Source organism: Talpa occidentalis, unplaced genomic scaffold (genome assembly GCF_014898055.3).
Source record: "Talpa occidentalis isolate TD23 unplaced genomic scaffold, MPIMG_talOcc4v2.1 talOcc4.3, whole genome shotgun sequence".
NCBI lineage: Eukaryota > Metazoa > Chordata > Mammalia > Eulipotyphla > Talpidae > Talpa > Talpa occidentalis.
Window position 1 is genome coordinate 31,679,055 of NW_023603184.1, and position 8,151 is coordinate 31,687,205.

The window sequence follows — 8,151 nt, forward strand, 5'->3', positions numbered from 1 at the left end:
AAGAAAATTTCCAGGCCCAAGTTCCAGTGAAAGTTATTGCGGAAGTTAGCTACCCAGTTTAGAACCAGAGCCTTCTTTTCTTCTTCTCCTCTCACCCATTCTAGCTTACAGAAGAATTTATTTTGAACCACTTAGTCTATTCTTGGTTCCCCTTCAGGAGTTCTTTTACTTCATCCCCTTTGGAGTACACTCTTATTCATTCAGTTGTTCATCAGTTAGTTGTTCACTCACTCAACCAAAACTCCCACATCTTTGGATTGGACTGGCCTGAGGTTTGGGTCCCTTATCAAAACCTTCTCGAACGTTCAATCTTACTTGTATATGAGAATACAGGATGTAGCTAAGAAGATGAACTCTGAAGTCAGATACACACTGATTCTAATTCATTCTCTCATTCCTTCATTCAGCAAGTACTTATTGAGCATCTACCAAGTACCAGGCACTGGTATATTTGCTGAAGATAGAGCTTCAAACAAAATTAAGTTTCTGCTTTCACCGAACATTTACTCTAGAGAATATAGTGGGGAGATGGGAAAAGAGATAGAAATAAGCAAACAAGTTCTGCTATTTTTTAGCAATCTGATTCTGACCAATTCTCATTTTATTACAGTGAATAATTTCCATAAAAAGGGGAGGTTCCATGTCCCTTGCCCCACCTAATTTAGGGTGGAGCTGAGCCACAAGAAGACATCTTGGAGAAGACTTGGGGGAGGAGACATGTGGAGGAGAGAGACGTATGAAGGAAAACACATCTGCTTCTCAGCCTTGGACTGGCACCAGGGACTTGGAGGACAGGGAAGAAGACGTGTGGAGCAGACACATGTAGAGACACCTGGAAGAGATGTGGGTGAGAGACCCGTGGGGAGACTGACAATGGCAGCCCTTACCTTGATTCGCACTGATTTTGCTCCTTTCATACCAACTTTGCCTGGACCCTTCTGCCCCTTTCCTGTGGTTCCCTGCCAGAAGGTGCCTTAGACCTGTGGCAAGTTTTTAAGACACAGCAGCCCTGCATTGAGCCAACCCTTTGGCCGGGCATTTACCCCCGAGAGGATGGGTAACTGTTTTATTGGGAAACTATCAATATTATCCTTTCTTCTCTTCACTCTTTATGTACATTATTCTATTAAAGTTCTTTCACAATAAGAATGTGTTTTGTCTTTAAGCATCAGATGGCAGAATCCATTTAGAGTGTGCAGGTGTGGGGGTCCTGAGGTATCTCTCAGTCTGTCCTCTACAAACTTCCCTAAGCTCCAATTCCCTCAACTGTAATATGTAAACAAAAAGAACTGCACAGCACATTTTTAGATATAAATAATAAGTCAAATCATTTGCATATGAGCTCTGGCCTCACCAGCAATATCCAGTTCCTGGGATACAAACTGCACCCTCCTACCACAGGACCTTTGTATTTGCTCTTTCCTTTGCCAAAAATATTTACTTCCTTCTCCCCACCACCTCAGCCCTTTTATTTTATCACTCACTATTATTCTTTCAGATTTCAGGAGAACTTTACTTCCTTAGGGAAGACTGACCTACTTAACTCTCATCATATTTGTTTAGAATGGCATGCAACCACTGTTATTTACTCATTCATTTATTCACTAAATCTGCCAAGACTCCATCATCTTTTATCAGAATTACTAAAAAAAATTTCTTACTAGTCTTCCTGATATAATCTATACTCAATACAGCAGCCTGAACAAACTTTTTTAAATGCAAGTCAGATCATGTCAACTTTCTCCTCTGAATCCCTCAATGATTTCTCATCTTCCTCAGGGTAAAAATCAAATCCCTTGTAATGACTTAAAACCCACATATTTTCATCATTCAAACCAGACAGTTATCCAGGCCTTCTTAGTATTATTCCTTAAACTCATGAAGTTCATTCCTTTATGGTAGGACACTAGAGTCCTCTTCTGAAAATGCTCTTCCTCCAAATACCTGCCTGATTTGGTCCTTCATGTTTCTTGTTTTTTTTTTTTTTTTTTTTTTTTTTTAAGATTTATTTATTTATACAAGCACTGGGTACAGTCAGAAGCACGGGAGGGTGAGAGAATTCACCAGAGCCAGAGCGGGAAACAGAACAGGCAGACTGACGAAGTACACCGCTGAGGGGAGCAACGGGCGGCAGGAGTGGTCTGAGCGCCATGTGGGACCCTCTCCATCGCCGGGGACTGAACCAGTGCTGCAGAGACTGTGGGCAGCTTCGCAACCCAGCACTCAACTGCTGCGCCACCAGGGGAGGCCCTGCTCCTTCCTGTTTTTCTGGTCTCAGAGTAAATATGACTTTATCCATAGATTTTTTTTTTTAAGATTTATTTTATTTATACAAGAACCTGGGTACAGGTCAGATGCGTGGGAGGGTGAGAGGATTCACCAGAGACAGAGCCGGGAAATACAGACCCATGAAATACACTGCTGAGGGGAGCAGTGGGCGAGACAGCAGAGGTCTGCTCGCCATGTGGGTTACTCCGAGGCCACTGGGGATAGAGCTGGCACTGCAGAGGCCAATGACAGCTCCACAGCGCTGAGCTCAACTGCCTGCGCTACCAGGGAGGCCCCTATCCATAGATCTTATAGATCCATAATATGTTATTGCATCACAACCAAAAAGTAAACCCCTCATCATTTTATTTATGACAAATATCCAGGGCCCACTTAGTGACTTAGGAACAATGAAAACACATCAACAGTCAGCACTCCTACTTCAGCCCTCCATATACCTCTTTTACCCTGCTTGATTATTTTTTCACAGAATTTATCATCTTGAATTTTACTCCATTGTACCTGTTCACTTGTTATGTTTGAATATCTTTCCCAGCGCTACCACTAGTATATAACTTAATGAGAGCAAGAATGTTGTCTTACTCATTTTTATATCTTCACCATCTCAAGCAATACCTAGCACACAGTACACACTATATCTCTAAGAGGACAATATCTATCAAACAAGCCAGACAGATTTTCAAATTAAACAATATATATAGCTGGAAAACTAGATAAAGAAGTTGTGGTATACTCAGCAGAATACTAGGCTATTATAAAAGAGATGAGATCTTGCCTTTTGCAACAACATGAATAGAACTTGAGGTGATTATGCTAAATCAGAAAATGAAAGACAATTATCTAATGTTTTCTCTCATATTTAGAATATAAATAACCAAAGGAAACAAACTAAAGCATCATAACAAAAACAACTCTTAGACTTTTTTAAAAATATAGTAGTTACCAGAAGGGGAAAGGATGGCGGACAAGGGTAGAGGACATCAATCTGAGAGCAAGAAGGAGACAAGAACACTGGTGGTAGGTGAGGTGAAGATACATACAGAGGTGAAGATACAGCCCTGAAATTCATATAGATTTATAAGCCAATGGTAAATTTAAACATTTGTATTAAAAATGAAAGTTCAATTCACTTCATAATAGCTAAGCAAAACCCTAATGCCCTTTGGGAAGTTCAGTCTAAACTATAGTTAAGAAAGATGAAAGGTTTAAAAATGCAAATAATCAAATTTATGAACTAAATGAAGAAAGTACGAGGAAGAGCAAAATGGAGTAAAACATTATAAAAATAGCATGTTTTAAGAACTATAAAGCATATTAATGTTAATTGTTATTGGTGGCTTAAATTTACTAAACTCCTGGTGTCCTAATTGGCCTGTTATGGCTCAGATTCCATGTGAAATATTTTACATGGAAAAAGGTCCCCATTTTTTATAGTTTTTTGAATTACATAAGACATTTTAATCACTTTTACAATTAACATTTATTTCACAGAATTTTATGTCACCTCTTTAACTTTCCATTCCTCTATGCCTAACAAAAGTCATACAGTTAAGCTAATTGATAGAGATGAATAACAACACTTAATTAGCATCACTTTATTTATGACAAATATTTGGGCCCCACTTAGAGACTTAGTAACAATGAAAACACACCAACACCATTATAAAAGCACTTTAAGAAAGTTCAGAGTTTCAGTTATTAATTCAAAAACATACACCAAGTCAATTATAGTCAAAAGTAGATTTGTGAATTTTCTCTCTTTAAGCCAAAATATCATACATCATGATCAAAAGGAATTTATTCTAGGGATACAAGATGGTTCAACAAATGTAAATCAGTAAGCATGATACACCATATCAAGAGAAAGAGAGACAAAAATCATATGATCATCTCAATAAATGTAGAAAAAGTACTTGACAAAATTCAACATCTTTTTTATGATAAAACCCTCACCAAAATGGGTACAGAGGGCTGTACCCCCTCAATATACTAAAGATCACATATGAAAAACCCATAGTTAACATCATACTCAATGACAAAAAAAACTGAAAGCTTATCCTCTAAGCTCAGAAAAAAAGACACTTTCACCACTCACTAGCGCTATTCAATTTAGTGTTGGAAGACATAGCAAGAGGAATTAGACAAGAAAGGATAGCAAAAGGGACCAAATTGGAAAGAAGTACAACTGTACATGACAATATACATAGAAAATTCCAAAGATCCCAATAAAAAAACTATTCGAAATAAATACAGCAAAGATGCAGGGTCATAATTAATACATAAAAAAATGCTGCATTTATATATGCAAATAACAAACTAGCAAAAACAAAATTCGAGAAAATAATCCTATTTACAATCACACCAAAAATGAATTAAATACCTTGGAACAAATTTAACCAAAGATGTAAAAGACCTGTGCATGGGAAACTGTAAGACATTGATGAAACAGAAGACAAAAAGAGGTGGAAAGATATTTCTTGTTCATGGATATAAAAAATTATCATCACTAAAATGACTTATTTATGGCAATATCCAAATTAAGTATAATCTCTATCAAAATCCAAATGACATTCTACACAGAAATAAAACCAAAAAAATCATGAAACTCATTTGGAACTACAAAAAAACTCAAATAGAAAAATCACCCCTGAAGGAAAAAAAAAATAATAAATGTAGGTAAAACTTCCTGACTTTAAACTATACTACAAAGTGATAGCAAATAAAACATAACCATATTGGAATAAAAATAGACACACATAAATTCAACAGAGTTGAGGTAGTACAAATAAAACCACACATATATGGACAACTAATTTACAACAAAGGAGACAGAGAGCAAGGAAAGCCTCAGCAATTGATGGTATTGGGAAACCAGACAGCCACATGAGTAAAAGTAAGAATACTCTCTAACAACAAACACAAGATGTAATCCACAATGGATTAAAGACTTGAATGTAAGATATAAAATTATAAAATACAAAGAAAAAACATAGGAGAAATATTCCTAAGGACAATAGCCTTAGAGATATGTTTAGGGGTTCAACTCCAACAGCAAGAGAAACAAAAGCAAAAATAAATAAATGGGACCACATCAAACTAAAAAGCTTCTGCACAGCAGAAGAAACTTGATCAAAACAAAAAGATACCTGAATGAATGGAAGATATTTGAACATATTTGCAGATCTCACAAGGAGTTAATTTCCAAGATATAAATAACTCACAGAATTCAATAACAAAAACCCAACCTGATTAAAAAATGTACATAGGACTAATGCTGAGGGTGAAGCTCAGAATTTGCAGTTTGATGTTCAAAGGAAGAGCAGACATGCAGGATTAGTGTTAGAGGAGGAACATTTTGAAGTAGGAAATAAAGAGTTATATTAGTAATCACAATAGACTGAGCACTTTAATATAGTAACTTGATCAAAATCAACCTGTAGAAACCAACTGCAGATGCTGGTAATTCTAAACTCAAGTTCCTGGGTTGAGGTCAACAGTTAGTAACTGGGGTGGGGCAAGATGGTGACAGAGGGAAGACAGGGGTTCATCTCCTCTGTTTACAACTACACTGCAGCAGAATAAATCCAAAAACTTCTGAAAGAAAAACAGATGATTATAGTATATACTAGGAATAACAACCAGAGGAAGGGAACCCCAGCATAAGTGGAACAAGATAAACAGGTGATGGGTCCCGGTGAATCAGGTGAGCCCCAGTGGCCCAGGGGGGCCTGTAAATAGCAAGGTAGAACTGACAAGGCCCCTACACAGCAATTCTTCACAGACTTAGGTGAGTTCCTGGGGATCCAGAAGCAAACTTCTGCAGACATCAACATATCTTCAGTAAAGCTCCTTAAAGGGGGCCTGTGGGTGGACCTGCCACTGCAGTTATCCCATAGAAATTAACACAGCCTCAATAAGCTCCATGAAAGAGCCCAAGGGTGGGCCCACCACAGCAGGCTCTCCACAGATTTCTGCATTTCAGTAAGCTCTAGAAGAAGCCAGTAGGCAGACAAGACCATAGCAGATCCCCCACAGACATTATCATGCATTGAGCTCTGATTAAGGGCTTGAGGGAAAACCCATCATAGTAGAACCCCAAAAACAGGACCTCCTCCTACTCACCGCAGACCCAGCTACAGATAAGCTCTCCCTGCATACAGTGCCATCTACTGAAAAAGTAGAATCTCTGTCCCCTTAATATTTAGAAATCAAATAATGGGGAGATGAAAACATACAAGTACAACCGGAGCCCTAAAGTGAATACCACACCACAGAGAGAGAATAATCTCCAGAACCAAATCACAAAGACATGGACATTCTTTTCTTACTTTCAAATACAGAATTCAAGAAAAGACACACAAAACAATGGAATAGATGAGAGCCCACAAATAAACCTACAACTACAGAGGAGTTAATCTACGACAAAGGGGCCAAGAATATACACTGTAGAAGGAAAAGGAAAAGCCTGTAGAAAGGAAAGCCTCTTCAATAAATGGTGTTGAGAAAACTTAACAGCCACATGCAAAAGAATGAAAGTTGACTACTATCTCACACCATACACAAAAATCAATTCAAAATGGATAAAAGACTTGGATATAAGACCTGAAACCATAAAAATGCATTGAAATAAAACATAAACAAAACACAGCATGATATAGGCTTCAGAAATGTCTTTGTGGATTCATTTCCAATAGCAAGGAAAACAAAGGAGAATATAAACAAACTAAAAAGCTTCTGCACAGCAAAAGAAACAGTCACTCAAACAAAAAGAAACCCTACTGAATGGGAGAAAATATTTGCACACCATTCATCCCACAAGGGGCTGATATCAAAATGTACAAAGAACCCATACAACTCAACAAAAAGAAAACAAATGACCCAATCAAAAAATGGGCAGAAGATCTAAATAGATACTCCTCCAAAGAAGATAGACACATGACCAACAAGTACAGGAAATAACACTCATCATCAAAGAAATGCAAATCAAAACCACAATAGATACCACCTCACACCTGTGAGAATGGCTCACATCAAAAAGACCAAAAACAGTTAGCAAGGATGTGGAAAAAAAGAAACCATCTTACACTGTTGGTATGAATGTAGACTCATCTAGGGAAAACAGGAGGCTTCTCGAGAGATTAAAAATGGCTCTTCCATATGATGTAGCAATTCCACTCCTAGGTATCTACCTGAAGAATACAAAAACACTAATTTGAAAGGAAATATGAATTTACACAATGGAATACTACTCAGCTGTCAAAAAGATAAACTCTTGCTATTTGGAACAACATGGATAGAGCTGGAGCACACTAGTTTTGTGACATAAGTCAAGAAAAAGACAAATACCAGATCATATCACTTATATATGTAGTATAGAGAAACAAAACAAAGGGTCAGATAAAGGCAAATTAATTAACAAACCCTAGAAATCTGAAGGTAGAACTGAAGCTACCAGTGGAGGAGGGAGAAGAAGGTTGAGAATAAAGTGGGGAAGAACAATAAACTATGTTGGTGGCCTATGGGTACTTTGGTAGTGGGTGCAGTGTGGTAACAACTTCTAAAGAGGGAGCTCCTATACTTCTAAAATGCAATGTTATAAACCAATGTTTCCTCAATAAAAAATTTTTTAAATGGTAGAAAGTTCTAAATAAATACTTCTCCAAAGAAAACATACAAAAGCTGAATTGGCACATGAAAAGATGTTCACATCGTTTATTAGTAAGGAAACAGAAATTAAAAACAACAATGAGATATCACTTCGCACCCCTGAGAATGGTTATTAACCAAAGAAAAGATGCAAATAGGAATGGAGACAATGTGGAGGAAAGGAACACTTTTACACCATTTGTGGGAATGTAAATT